Source organism: Cuculus canorus, chromosome 2, assembly GCF_017976375.1.
Source record: "Cuculus canorus isolate bCucCan1 chromosome 2, bCucCan1.pri, whole genome shotgun sequence".
Lineage (NCBI taxonomy): Eukaryota > Metazoa > Chordata > Aves > Cuculiformes > Cuculidae > Cuculus > Cuculus canorus.
In genome coordinates this window covers 13,139,712-13,155,455 of record NC_071402.1, presented here as the reverse complement: position 1 = coordinate 13,155,455, position 15,744 = coordinate 13,139,712, and positions in this window count along the sequence as shown.

Here is a 15,744-nt window from a genome sequence, read left to right as displayed (position 1 = left end):
TTTCTCTGGAGTGACAGTCTCTGTGGATAGCAAGTGTCGTGGATTAATTAGACACATGGGGCTGCAGCCATGAAGGGTTTTCTTCAGCAGTGGAGCATGTTAACAGAGCCCACAAAGAGCATCTCCTGCTGCAATGGCAGAGAGAGCTTGGGGGGTGGAATAGCAATGCCCTTGCTGGAGTTGGCTGAGGTTTAAAACACTCATCTGCTCCAGAAAGCTAAAACAACATGAACCCGGCATACAGGCAATGACTTGAGATACAACAACATGCAGTCACTAATGTTTCCACACTAAAAACCCTATGGTACCCACTCCCTCCAGAAAGTCGATCATTCAGCACAGAGAGGTGGCTTGTCAGCATTGCTGCTCCAGATCACATATTACTTGGTGTGGATACCTTTTAGTGGTTATAAATTTGGTCAAGGACATGGGCTTGCGGGTCATTTTGCCTCATAGCATACTGCAGATCAGTACAGCAAAGTGTTTTCCTCATTATGATGTTAATTTTTGCAAGGGAGGTAAAATGAAGCAGATTTTTCCTCAGAGGAAAGAGAGCAGATGGCAAAATCTCAAGGCATGCTGGGCTTTGAGTAAAAAAGAAGGCATCATGAATGGCTGGATTTGAAGGCAAAGACCAGATATGATTTAGTCTGCTTTCTCCTATTCCCTTTATTTAAGGACAACAGCTGACTGCCTTTCCACTGTATTTCAAAGGGCTGCTTCAAACAGCACGTTTCAATTCCAAGCATCTGCTCCTTCCAAAGCACTGAACAACCACAGTGCTTCATAACACTGTTAAGAGCTGTGAATTTCAGGGGCACTGAGCACCAGACCCAAAAGTCTTCCAGGTGGATATTCAAGTGTGGAGACACTTGAAAATATGTGACACCTTCAAGACAAGGGACTATTTTTTTTCCATTGAAGAAATGAGACTCTCTGTTTGATTCTTCCTGTTCAATGCTCATCATATCAAATTCCAGGGACTTAACCATAGATGCTAAGTAGCAGGAGCGTATATTGGCTGTGAAGAAGCATGTTCATTAACACTGTTGAAAGCCTTCAAACCTGCTCATCTGTCCCCTGAGGACCCACTTCATGCAGAGGCTGACATTCTTTCTGCATCTTCCACCTCTCTTGGGCTTGAAAAACTCACCTCCTCCTGACTGCAAGAGAGGTAGCTTTTTGTGGGCCATCCGCTGAGTACACACAAGGACACTTTTTTGCCATTTCCCCTCTGGTGTCCTAATTAATATAGGTCTTGATGACTGGAAGGAAAAATGAGATATTTCTAAATGTAGCCTCAGCTTACAAACTCTGTGTTGTTTGCATTTACCTTGACAACAGTTGCATTGTAGTTCCTGTATCTTCGTGGTTTTGCTTTCTCTGTGCTTTGGCATTTTAGACCAACAGATGATGTCAAAATAGAATTGGGCTTTCCTGGATTTTCCACTTTTGATGGCAATCTTGTCAGACCTCTCAAACCACAAAGATGTATGGTGGTGAGGGAGTTCTCTGAATGGCCAGACATCACAGGAAGTGGTGCTGACTGTTCAGCATGTCTCACTCTGAATCACCGTTGAACCCATCAACAGAGATGGGAAAACACAGTGCTTATCAAGGTACCACGTTCTGAGTGAAACAGAAAAAAATACCGCGGATTCATGGATATTATAACTTTTTGGGGAAAAGCAATGCTATTTAAAATGAAAAATAATAAAAGAATGAGCTCTGCTGGATCAAGAAGTCCTGTGGAGAGTAAGACTGAAACATTACACAGTGTCAGATCCCTTAAAACACTGCATGAGGAGTTCACCCATTAGCAGTGTATGTGAGCAGCTCACTGACCTAAGCTGGCTTTACTCTGCACAAGTTATCTGATGGTGTGGAAGTCAAGACTTGTTACCCATCCCTTAAACATCTGTTTTAAATAATATTATTTTTATAAGTAGCCACAAGACAGACTGTAAAGCAATTCCTTGTGAGAAAAATATTCGTTCAAAGACTGGTATCCAAGTAACATTTTCACATTGTAAATATATTCTGTGCATTTAAGATTTCCCCGGCATTGAATAGTGGATTAAGTCCTGAAAAACCACATTATAATGAGAATGACATGATGCTTTAATGAGATCAGAGCTAGGGAAGCTAACCGAATTTTCCATTCTCTTTAGAAATCAGGCTAAGGTTTATCATTAACATATAATGACCAACTTTAATTGAGTAATTGACAGTAGCAAGATAACAGCAAGGTGCTTGGCAGTGTTATTCTAACTGATGTTTAGACACATCAGAAAAATCTGGACTTCGTCTAGAAAAGTTTACAACTTAAGAGAGAATATTTGAGCACAAAGTCTGCAGCTACCAATCTCAGGAGCACTCTAACAACAGGCTGATGACAACGTGGACTCTTCCTCAGGGTTTCTGCTGAAGCTGAACCGTACATGGGGAGGCCAAGGCAGAGGTCTCTCACTGGTGAGTAGCCACTGTCATTTCCCCTGGGAGGAGCAAGCCCAGAGTTCTGCTCCTCAGTCATATTGCTATTTATACATCTCATAGCATGAAGCAGGACCAGAGAAGTCCCTGGTGCAAAGATCAACCATCACTCCTCATACCACACCCCAGAAGAGCCCAAACAATATGCCACAAGGCAGGATCTCTTTTGACTGCCTTCTCTTGCAGAAGGAAAGCTTCCACTCCTTATTGCACAACAGCCCAGCTACAATGAGAGATCTGGAGCGTGGAGACCATTTCCTTCTCACTGACCTCCAGCAAACGTATGAAGAGGCCCTTGTGGAAATGGAAGCAGTGGCTTTGAAATCTCTCAGGCTAAAGGTTTGAAACTCAGGTCTTACCATTTCTGGGCAAGTGCTTGAACTAGTAGGCTTTTATACAAAAAGAAAAAACAGTTATGTTCAGGAAGAAAAAAAAAGCTAGCTGGCAATCTCTACCCAAGGGGACAATTATGGTTATGTATGGGAGAGCTTTGCAAATCCCCAGTCTGGATGATTGCCCTCACCACTTCCTGACTGTGTCTCCAAGGGACACTAAAGTGTACATTAACCTTCCACTCTCCATCTTCCATGGGAAAGGAGATATGGGTGCACGGAAGTCATGATCCATCTCAGCTAGGTCCTGGTTTGGCTGTATGGAGGACTATAAGGTGAATTGTGGGTCACTGATATTCTGCAGACAGACAGCTGGACGTCTCAAGGTACAAGTTCACATCTAATTTGGGCTTCCAGGTAAATACCTAAATCCTAGAGAAAGGTAGCATTTTCAAGACTGATTTCTTCATATTTTGGACTGTTTTAGCACTGCCCTGCTCAGCACCTTCAATGCTGTGGGCCCGTTCTGGGATGCCAGCTCTCCTTATTGTGGCACAGTGCCATAGGTGCCTTAGGCCCTGTGATGGTAAGAGCCTTCTAGATGCCATTCTGCAGCCTGCCTTTCACTTGCAGCTTTGTGTCCTTTCTCCCAAGCTGACACAGTAGTGTTTTCCAGAGATTCTAGGGCAGTTGTTTTCCCTTGCTGTCAGTTGTTTTCCCTAGTTGTTCCCACACTGTTATTCTCATGCTGTTATTCTCATGGCCTTGAACCTGAAAACTCTGATACTATTGTTAAAGTGGACTCTCAAGGGGAGTAATTGCCACCAGGGTGAGACTCACACCTACCCTTTCCCTCCCCCTTAGTTTTCAATGAGGGGACCCAGGAATACACAAAGATTAACAGCCAGCTGGCATGCAACACCATAATCAAAGTGTGCTCCCAATAGCATTGTAAGCAGAAATAAAGCACAAATTTCCCCCAAATTCTGAATGAAAACTGTGTAGTTACTGTGGAACATTATAATGGAGAGGCCCTGCTAAACTGGAGAGGACATGCAACTTGGGGGCCTCATCACTTGTTTTCCCAGGTGGCTGCTCAGAGAATTTTCCCTTTCCTTTATCTTTCTCTCTACTTCAACAGTTGTGCCTTGTTGTCACTGATAGGCTGGTGACAGCAAGTGCTGTTTGATAAGATGATTGCAAACATGGCACCCTAACTCAGGATGTGGTTACGACTAGATCTGAGTAAACTCTTACATCTAGGCACTTGCCTTCATAGTTCATCGTTCTTTCAAGCAGCTGATTCAGAAAAGTACTGAGCACTTTCCAGGAAAGGACTTGTGAGAGGTTCAGCACAACTTAAGATCGAGTCTTCAAAAGAAACTTTGTCCTCCTATTTGTTTTAAGACCATCAGCATTGCCAGTTCTATGGTGATGGCTTGTGTTAAGATTTCATGATGTTACAGAAGCATGAACCTGCTTCCTTGATGCAAACAATGATGTCAGTTCATGGCCAATTAATTTTTTTAATCACCTGTATCTTATACCCACCCAATAATTAAGGCTTAGAAAGGGACAGGTTTTTTGTTTGCAGCAAAACGTGATGCTCCATATGGAGTAACAGATTATGTTAGCAGTTTCAATTATGGGTGAAAAGTTCCTTAGCCCTGGCAAAACTCGAGAGTTGATTCAGGTAGGAAAGATATGATTTCTTTGTATCTTTTCCAACTGCTGTTGGAGATTCACTTCAACCAGAGTTCTAAACAATGCAAACCCAGACAAAGCACTGAGAACACATGGAGATAGAAAAGGCTCAAATCAAAGAGTCTAACTTCCCAGCATCCTGGAAGACAGCTGGGAGTTGTTTGTTAGCCATGATCATACATGAAATAGAAGGAAAGATGACTAACAAGCCTTTCACTTGAAATTGTGGCTGAGTGTCTCATAACCAGTAACACTCTACTATCTCTAGACAAACCCCTCCATCAGTCCCAAAAAGCAGACAGTGCAGTGAATGAGTAAACTGAAGCTGGAACACAGTGGTTTCTCAGATCACTTGCCACTGATGATTCCCATCCCATGTGCTTTGAACTCCAGAGTGCAGCTAGCAATGCCCTTGCTCCAGAATCATTCTTGGCTCGATGACTTCTAACATAACTCACCCATTACACATTGTCTGGGGTTCGGCTGTCATGGCCATAAACATTGAAATAAGTTGAGATAAGAGATTACCCAGATTACTGGCAGGAGTAGAAGCTGTAGAGCAACCTTGGCAAGGCTGCTTTTGTTATCTGGCAGAAAGCTGAGTAGAGAGGAAAACAGGGCTCTGCCTGTGCTAGGGGCACGGTCTTTGGCATTCTGCAAGGAGAGCTTGACACAGGCTGCCCTCACTCAGGATTTATGACAAGCCACCCTTTCAGCTCAACAAGGCTCTCTATGGGCTTAAAGCATCTCCCCGTGCACAACGGTTGCCAGCATCGTGGCCCTGGTAATGGTTCAGACATGCAAGGGAGTTACTAAAGCCTTAGGAGGCACCACACAGCGTCAGGCACCCTCAGTTTCATCATATGCTTACCCTGAGCTAGTGGCAAAAGAATTTACACTAACATACTCTGCATCTCCTATTTGTCACAAGCTAACCCTAGTTAGAAAGAGGTTGGGGTTGTTCCAGAATGGGAGCCTAGTGGATGCTCAGAGAGGTGGTGGATGCTCACGTTAGCTAAGCTGTGGCAACTGTTCACATATGCGCTCTCACCCCTTTGCAAGCAGCGAGGAAAGCATGTTCATCTAACCCTCTTCCACTGAAGCTTAACATAACGTGTTTTACCTCCCGGCTGCCGTAGGCAAAGTGTGTGAATCAGTCAGCTATTGCAGCACAGCTGACATGTAAGAACTCAGCCATGTGTCTCAGCCCTCTGGGCTAACTATTGTCACAGTGTCCTTCCTCTTGCAATTGCCTCGGCTTGTTTATGACCCTGCGTGGCTGGGTCACATCAGATTTACTTTGTGCATTCCCTTGGCAGGAGCCAGGTTCCTGTTTCATTTTTGCTATGCAGTTTTCAGTTTTCTGAGTTGCTGTGGTTTAGACTCTTCTCCCTCCATGGAGAGGGGTGGTTTGCTGAGCTTCAGAAGTATTTTTTATGTTTTTACTTAAACCCCCTATATCTGAGCCTCTCTATTCATATTCAGACGCGTTCTTCTATTGCTCTCCATGCAAGTAATAAAGCTCTCTTCATAAGCAATCAAACAACAAAAAAAATTAGCTTAGTGCCAAAAGTTCTGTAAAGCAGATAAAGTTTAAAACCTTACATAAAAAGTGGGGCTGATTTTTGCAGTCCTCATTGTCCTCGACGGAGTATTTTGTCATTATAACTTTGGAGTACAGCAAAAGAACCTTGCAATAAAAGGCTGCCATAAATTGACCTTTTGTTGCGAATTCTGCCATTCAAGCATAAAGAAGCAAGAAAGGCTACATAAGCTGTGTTAAAAGTAGGTCACCGTACATCCCCTGTTACCATGGCTGGTCCTGGCTGCGTGTTACTAGCATGTTTCTTGGTTTGAGCAGCAGTAGCATGCAGGTGAGATGGTGAACGTGCTACCCAACTTCACATGGCATAGAAAGGCCAGGGTGGTACCAGGGGTAATTAAAAGCCTTGTTCCTATGTAGGGCAGGATTGATCTACAAAGCCACTTTCTGAGAAATGCAGTAGGGTGTTTCTGCAAAGAGCCTGGTGGCTGGCGCTGCCACCACCTAAGTATTCCTAAGACTGTAGAAGCGACAGAGGGAGCTGGTGAGAAGCTCTACTGGTAATACTACTGTTCAGCAATAGTACTACAGATCTGAGTTGCCTGGCCTTGTTAAGCTTCTCTCTCCCATTGTGCTCCTATCCAGAACTGGGACAATGCTAACTGCATGGATTCCCTACCATGGCAGTCGTCCTCTTACTCCAGCCCAGGGTGTTTTCCCTTTCTCCGGCAAAGTGCTTGCTCTGTTATGCTCTGGCTGGTATGAGGTAGAGGGAAACAGAAGGTGGTGAAGAAATAACTTGCACTGGGGACTTCATCTCCTCCACATTCATATTTCTAGTCTCCACCATCATATAAAGTCACCCAGTCCGCTGTAATATTAGTTGGCTCTCAGCTAGAGAGTACAGAGAAAGAAATTTTTGTGTCCTCCACAACTGTCTGCTCTGTCATTGATATTTGGTATTGGTCCTCTGAAACTTTCAAACGTTCTCAATCTCTGCAGCTCCAGGAGAGTATGAGCAAAAATAACAGAGGTGGCTTAACTTGCCCTGTGCCCTGCCAGGGCTACATGCTCTGGGTGATGCCTGATAGAGGATCCCTGATTTGTCTTCAGCATTGACAACATTACAAAAGAGAAAATTGAATCCAAGCCTCCAAGAGTCAACAAGATCTTTCTCCATTAACTCTGGTGGGATGACTACAGACATTACCTCAGAAAATCACCAGGCTCCCTGAAAAAGTTTAAGTGCACAGAACTCTAAAATGTCCTTATTAATAGGAGTGAATAAAGCTCACAGTCAAACGTTTCCTTTACTCAAATCTGAACTAGAATAATACAGATAATAAAAACTGAGTGAGTCATAGGTACTTCTCAAGAAAATAATTGTAACATCCACGTTTCTCCCAACTGTCCAAGCTTATCTGATTCAGCTCCACTGCTAGCACAAAGCAACAATGGTTGCAAGATCAGAGATCCTTCTGGTGACTGACAGCAGACCTGGAAGGTGACGGGGAGCAAGAGCACTTTCCCAGAACTGGCAGTCCCAGGGCCAGCTCTGTCTTGTCCTCAGCTCAGGGGTTTCCCATTAAATCTGTTACTCAGCAACAGGGAGGAGCCTTCATTTGTTATCCTTGACGTAAATCGACCTGACAGACTGAAGAGGAGAAACTGTTTTCCTTTGTGTCTCTGTTATAGACTTACACAGTGAAATAATACACAGCCTTTGATCTTTTTCTGCTTGCATTCTACATCACCTTTGCAGCTGATTGAAAATAGAATATAGGATGTATGGATTTAAAGACATTCAAAGGAACAGAGGAGCTGGACTTTAAGATTTGTGCTGGATTATTTATTGCACAATAAATAACACATCTGGTTTAGTAGACAATCTATCCACTCATCCCCTTCCATGAGCTGCTGTTCAAAAGGGCTTAAACACTGCTAGAGAGGAGAAGCAGCAATGGAAGCAAGCAAGATGCTGGTGCCTTGTCAACAGTGGGAAGAATAAAAAGTGGAATTTGATGTTCTTTTTTTTTTTTAAATTATAGCATTGAATAGACTTTAAGCAGGAAGGTTCTTCCCAATATTTCTCTGACAGTTCTTATGGTCCCAAATGGAAGTATGGTTCCTTATACTGAATAAATACGTCCTAGGAAGAATGGGTTGCCTAAAATCCCACAGATCTAGTGCCAGCTTGGTGAGGGACAGTGTAAAGCAACCAAAACTTGGCTCAACTTGCTTACCTGACATACATGGTATTGCATTTAATGTGCATTTTCTAATAGTTTTGAAAGGATTGAGAAAAAAGTATTATAAATTGTGGCCTAAGGGTAACATGCCAGGAGAAGATACAGCTTGAATGACTGTGACCTGTATTGAAGAAGACCCAAACCTAAACACAGACTGATTTAAAACATGCTCTGCACATGAACACTGAACTTTTTCACTTCTCCTGAAACAAGCATCCCAACATTTCTGTTATCTCTGTAAGCCTGATTTTCTGAAGACTTTGTGCAGTCAATGTATCTGTATGTTCACACATGCGTACATGCATAGATGTGGCCACCCAGCAGAATCACAGAACAGTTGAGCTTCTAAGCCACCTTTGGAGATCATCTGCTTAAACCCGTGTTCAAACAAGGGGCAGTCAGAACAGCTTGCTCAGGGCTGCCTCCAGTCAGGTTTTGAATATCTCCAAAGATGGAGACTCTACAGCCTCTCCGGGCAACTTGCTCCAGTGTTCGACCACTGAACAGTAAAAAAAGTTATTTGTTATGTTCATGTAGAATTTCCTGTATTTCTATTTATGCCCATTGACTCTCTGGTGGTGTTACCACCATGAAGCATCTGGTCCATCTTCCTTATTCTTCCTCTTTCCCTCAGTCAGGTATTTATACACATCCATAAGGTCCTCTGCAGCCTTCTTCTCCAGGCTGGATAATGCCAGCTTTCTCAGCCTCTGCTTGTATAACAGACGATGCAGTCCCTTAATATCTTTGTGGCTGGTTTTTTTTTCTTGTTTCATTCCAGTATGTCCATGTCTTTCTTGTACTGGGGAGCCCAGCACTGGACACAGCACTCTAGATCTGTCTCAGCAGGCTTGAGCAGAAGGAAAGGATCACTACACTCATCCTACCATCAACACTTTGCCTAATGTAGCCCTGGAGGCTGCTGGGCACCTTTGCCACAAGGGCACATTGCTGGCTGATGTGTCACTCCTCCCAGTTTTCATCATATGTGAACACGCTGAGAGTGCACTTGGCCCCATTATTCAGGTCACTAATGAAGAGATGAAACAGTACTGGCTCCAGTATCAACACTCTGGGGTCTGGTGACTGGCCTTCAGTTGGACTTCGAGCTGCTAATCACAACCCTCCGAGCTCAGCAGTTTGGTCAGTTTTGAAACCACTTCACTGTCCACTTATCTAGTCTGTACATCAACATTTTGTCTTGAGGATGTCATGGAACACAATCATAGAATCACCAGGTTGGAAAGGACCCACTGGATCATGTTTCAACAATGTTGAAAGCCTTGATAAAGTCAAGACAAACAATATCCATTGCTCTACCCTCATCCACTGAGCCAACATCTCATTATAGAAAGGTATTGCATTGATCAAGCATGATTTGACTTTTGTTAAATTCATGCTGACTACGCCCAGTCATTTGGGATTATTTGCTCCATCCTAGCAATTATGGTAAGGCTGACCAGCCTGTAGCTCCTCAGATTCTTCTTCTTGCCTGTGTTGAGGAGAGGAGTAACTCTTTTTACCAAGCATCAGGGATTTCTCCTAGTTACCACAGCCTTTCAAAGATAATTGAAAGTGGCCTTGCAGTGACACTGTCGAGTTCCCTCAGCATTTATAAGTGCTTCCCATTAACATGGACTTGTATATGTGTAGGCTGGCTAAATGTTCCTTAAATTAATCCTCAGCTATCAAGGTCAAGTCTTCCTTGCTCCAGACTTTTCCACTGGTTTCAGAAACACAGGATTCCTGTAGGCAAATCTTACCAGTAAGCATCCACTCTGGGCAACCTGTTCCAGTGCCTCACCACCCTCACAGTAAAATATTTCTTTGTAATATCTAATCTAAACCTCTCATCTCTCAACTTAAAACCATTTCCCCTCATCCTATCACTGCATTCCCTGATAAAGAGCCTCTCTCCACCCTTCCTGTAGTCGTCTTTAGGTACTGGAAAGCTGCTGTAAGGTCTCCCCAGAGCCTTGTCTTTTCCAGGCTGAACAACCTCAGCTATCTCAGCCTGTCCTCATACGGGAGGTTCTCCAGCACTCTGATAATCTTCATAACCCTCCTCTGGACTGAGTCTGACAGATCCATATCCTTCCTGTGCTGTGGTCAACAGAACAGAACACAGTACTCGAGGTTAGGTCTCATAACAGCAGAAGGGCAGAATCACCCCTCTCGAAGTTCCTACTACATTTTCCATGGAAACACATTTCCATAGGTGGACAGGAGGGGTAGACTGATGGGCACACAACAGGACAGTAGCAGGAGCTACTTAACTATTCTTAGACACTGGAAATCCAGTTATAGGACCCAAATAAATGGGGACCTAAATAAAAATCAGACTACTTTATTTCTACTGTATACAAAGCAGTTCTGTATTTTTACAGAAGCATTGTGAGGTTTTGGATGTTCTAAAGTAGAAAAATTCTGAGTGTTATTTGCAGAAGAAAGGAACAGCTAGATTAGAGGACATCCTAAGGGAACTGAAAAAAAAAGTAAGATCTTCCTTACACAGCAGGAGTCCAGATCACAAAGTCGTTATCCAGTCCTATCTTTGCCTGTAGTTTCCACAAGCATTTTAGCTGAGCTACAGCCCCTTAAAAATAATGTATGGACTTTAGGATTTTCTGCTATTACAGAAAATACAAAATATCACTCATTGGGTCATATACACTGAGGTTCTCCATGAGCACTGGAAGCTCCCACTAATGTCAGTCATTTTCATAGTTTTGGCACCACACAAGATATTATTGCTTATTTGTTCTTTACTGAAGGACGGTGACATGCTTATATCAAACTTATAGAGAAGAACGAAATACAAAAACTGAGACTCCAAAAGTAAAGGCACAGGTCCTACTTGCTGTTTCAGAGCTCTTCATCTCTCAGATTTACACAGAAGGAAGAGGCAAAAGGAAGAGGTAATGAATCCAGTCACTGGATGAAGTTCCAAACTGCCCTTCAAATCCTGAGGAATTATTCTGATGGCTGTTGTAGACAATATGTTTATTTGTTTCCTGGTGTAAACAGCCATATGTTCTGTGGAAAAAAATTGGATTTAAATCAGAGTTCCCACAGATTGTTTGCAAATATGAACTCCTTGGAATTGTTTTAAAGCTTATCATGATTTGCCTGCTTTCTAAATGGGCAGGAATGAGGAACAAAAACACCGGTTGTTACCTCAGGCAGGTATCTTCTTCAACAGGGTTACTCTAGTGCCAAAGCCTGAGCTCGATTCAGGATTGTTGCAAGTCAACAGTGGAAGGAGCCCTCAGCAGTGGTGTCCTGCTGAGCAGCCCTCACCTCGGGGAATGATGGCACAGCTGGCCCCATGCTAAGGAATTAGATGTTTCTCTTTTGAAAGGGTTCTTTGTTTCCATAGATAATAGGTAAAACACTTAATATTGCAATTTTTTTTTCTGAATAGTGACAGGAAGCCCCTGAACTTGAATCTCCAGCGAAGCCGCAGCCAAGTTACCTGATCACAAGGATCTGTAGTATCCAACATGCCCAAATACTTTTAAGGATCTGGGCCAAGAGCTTGAGTTTCACCTGTAAGAAATGGAACAAGGACTCCAAAGTACTATTTTTTTACAGTACTTAGCTGTCCTAATATGGCACTGTGAAACACATCGGTAGGACCAAAGCACAGCTTCTGCATCCCCTACAGCTAAGAACTCTATTTTGTGTTGTGTCTTTGCTTGTTTTGAAAAGTTTACCCTAAATCTACAGCTACTTGTCTGCCTGTCCAAAAACCCAACCACTCTTAAGAAAGCTCTGCTGTCAGTTACACCGTGCAAATCATCTTGATACCAATATACGTGGTTGCTAGATGCCTCCATCAGGCCAGAGCCTCACTTTACTAGGAATCGGCATGAAGTCATGCTGCACAGGCACAGCCCTGCATAACTGTGCGGACTCTCCCCTCTCCATTACTATATGACCAGCATGAAATATCATTCCAGGGAGAAATAAGAGAGTGTCAGATGGAGAATGTCAGACCAAGGCTGCAAAACAGCCATCCAGGCTTCTGTAAATCTGTCTTGTAGATGCAAGCTGGTGTCTCAAAGGGCTATTATGTTACCTGCAAGGGGACCACTCCAGGGTCAATGTCGGGAATTTCTGTCACCACAAAAGGACCTCTTTAGAAGAACTTCTACAGCTCTCAATCATTTGTAATGAGTTACTGCCACCACAGCCTTAGGACATCTTAAGCACACTTGTCCTTCCTTTTCCTAGTGCCAACATTAAGGATGTCAGTTTATCACATTTTTCTATATGCCTGGTTTAGAGAAAGACTTTCTCTCATGTACAACCAACCATTTCAAGCACTAAACTTGTCTCCAGTAGAAACTGCATTTTGTCCTCCAAAGAGTTCTTCTGATATGAAACCCTAGAGACATCCAAAGGCAGAGAATATAAAAAAGTATTTTAACTTCCTTAAAAATATAAAGACATGTGTAATATTAAAAAAAAAGGAAAAAAAACACTGAGCTGTTATTTTCATTCACTCGCATCTGCCCCAACTGCTTCCACATGAAAACGGCAATAGCGTAGAATTAAATTCAACAGTGATATAAAAGAAATTTCATCTAAATTCAACCATTTGTAGCAGACCTGAAGCTGACCCACCCTTCGTGGTTTGGTTGTTTTTTTTTTTTGCGCTAAATCAGAGGTGTTATTTTTCTTGTTGCTGTGTCCTTAGGCCACCAGAATCTCAGGGCAGCTGCCTGCCATCCTGCCAAAGTGATGAGCCCGCGATCATTCCACGGGAATGCCTTATGTTCGTTGCACTGCAAACGACATGATGTGCTAGTACAGATGTCAAGGGAGAATTTCACAGTTACAATAAAAATCAGTACAAAGCCTGTAGCTGGCCAACGTACCAGGAAACCTCTGCAGACTTATGCAACCCTGTTTGTTCCAGTTACGCCAATCAAAATTCCCGTGGCTCAGGAAAAAGAAAACAACTACAGACAATTATTTTCAAATAACAAAACTCCTAAAACGTAATTGAAGAAACTCTGAACTCTGCTTCTTTCCCATATAAAAAAACATTCCATACATATCAGGGATTTGTCAGAATTCCCCTTCCCCTGTCTTGCCTTCTTGTAAAATTCACTTTTAATAACTGTCAGCTTCCTGAACCACAAAGCTCTCTCTTCTGTTTTGCTGTTATTCACTTAGGCAGAAAAAAATATAAGGCAAGGAAAGAATGCAGGTGTGTTTATCCTTGGTCAGGGTAAAAGGAATTTATACTCCAGCAGAAGTGGAAACACAAGCAAGGGGCTAATGGGTTGTTTCCAGGCTTTGCCTGCTGCGGTGGGAGGTCTCCCAGAGGGGCTTGCTCATGGGCACCAGCCAGAATGGCACCTCCACTTTCATTTCCTACTCCTACGTGCTGCGTGCCGTGATGACTTATCTTGGAGGGAATGTGGTTATCCTCTTACTATTGTAGGAAGTCCCACATTCGCAGAGAGCAGAGGGGCAGAAGGCATCCTAAACACTTCAGTTTCCCCCTAAGAAACCATCCTGCCTCTCTCGCAATCTGAACCCGTTTTATTACAATCAGGGAGTGTCAGGGAGAGGTTTCAGTGTCTTTCATCCCACTGGTGTCTCCTAAACTTGGAGCTTGGAAACAAGTGCAGTGCAGATGTTACAGTGCATCTACTGCGGTCTCACTCTTGCTACAGTGCTCTTCCGCTGAGCCTCAAATGGCAATACCCTTCTGGAAGAATATGATGGCACTGCCCAGAAACAATGTTCCAGGTTTTAAGCTTTGAGCTAACTGAAAAGGTAGAAAGATCCTGGGGAGAGACTTTTCAGTTGCTTAAATCCCTTTGATTTCCATGTAAATTAGGTACTAGTCAACTTTCAAAAACCCCACTAAGCACCACTTCTTCATACCCTGGCTTTTAGCTACCAATGGACAGTGCCTATAAAAACCATGTGTGTTGAAGCAATTACTTTGCTGAGGAAATGTAGAGAGAAATGAAGCTTAAGATCTGAAGTAAAAGGAAGTAGACTTAGAATCTACGATGTAGAATTTTATATAAAACGCATGAAAATACTGAGAATACAGCAGTCAGTTATTTTTTTTTCCGCTATACTTTAGAGATTTTGCTATAAAACTCTTGTACAATTTCATCTATCACCCAACAGAACTATTCCTCAGACCCATCTTTCTTTCTTCAACACACACAGAGTGTGTCTGTGCAGTAACAAGCTATTCCTGCTGCAGGATGATGAGAAGATACATCTTTGGGACATACACAACGTCATATTGACCTGGAGTATTGACTACTCACCCGCATCCCAGTATGTCAGGAGCTGCAGAAAGAGTAGAAAGAACTGGAGAGCAACCAGGGAGGGCCCTTGCAAGAGCACAGAGATAAACAGAGCGCACAGTGCTTTTATAATAGCTTTGTAGTTCAGTAATCTCTTTCCAGTAGTGGGAGAAGAAAAACCAAGCAGCTGTGAGACCTGCTTCACATCTGCTCTCCACAATACTGACTACCCAGTGGTAATTGTTCTTCTTTAAAGACAGTATTTACAAGGTAAGCACATTTCCATAACCTGCTGCAAGCACAGGAACACCTAACATGCATGCAAATCAGATATCCTCCTCAGTCTTTAAATGTGTGACCAGTTAGAGAATTCATGCTAATTCCTTTTAACAAAAATAATCTTAAATTATGAACAAAACCTGAAGGAATAGCTGCATAGGTAATAGAAGAATATCAAAATCACATGAGAAAGCTCTGTTTTCAAATTTAAACTCCGCAGCTGGTCTTCAACTACACACATGGTCCAATAGTTTAGTACACCACTTCGAAGCTCATTGCATGACTCTGGTGCAGACTATATATAAGCTTATTTGAAACCATCTCAGCATTAATGCTGGCATTTCTGACCAAATTTTTATGCCTAGTCTCCTCATCAGAAGATGTTTTTACTTGAGAAGAATTCTTCCACGTGGATTTGTTTGTCAGGAACATCCACAGAAAGTTTTCTGCATATATTGCAGAGTACTACAAAACCCAAAGCCAGCATCCTGCCAAAGCAAGCACTTGAAAAATGGTGTTCTCAGTGTGTACCTGGGGATAGTTAAAACACTCTTCAAGAAAGTGTGAGCTCTGAGCTCATACCTTCTCGTGTTGCCATCAGGCTAAAGAGGAGAATCTTCCTCCTCTTCCACAAATCACACTGCTGCCTAGGTACATTAGGCATAGATTCGAGTTTATATGACTTTCTATCAATACCTCTGGGAACGAACAAGAACGCTGATCTGAGCTCCCAGTACCTTAAAGACTCCATTTTTAACCATCAATTGATTTTAAGGTTCACTTTACTTCTGAGCACAGAGAACAGCCTGAATAAGGACTCAAATTGAGTGTCTCAAGTTATGACTAGGTGGAATTTAAGC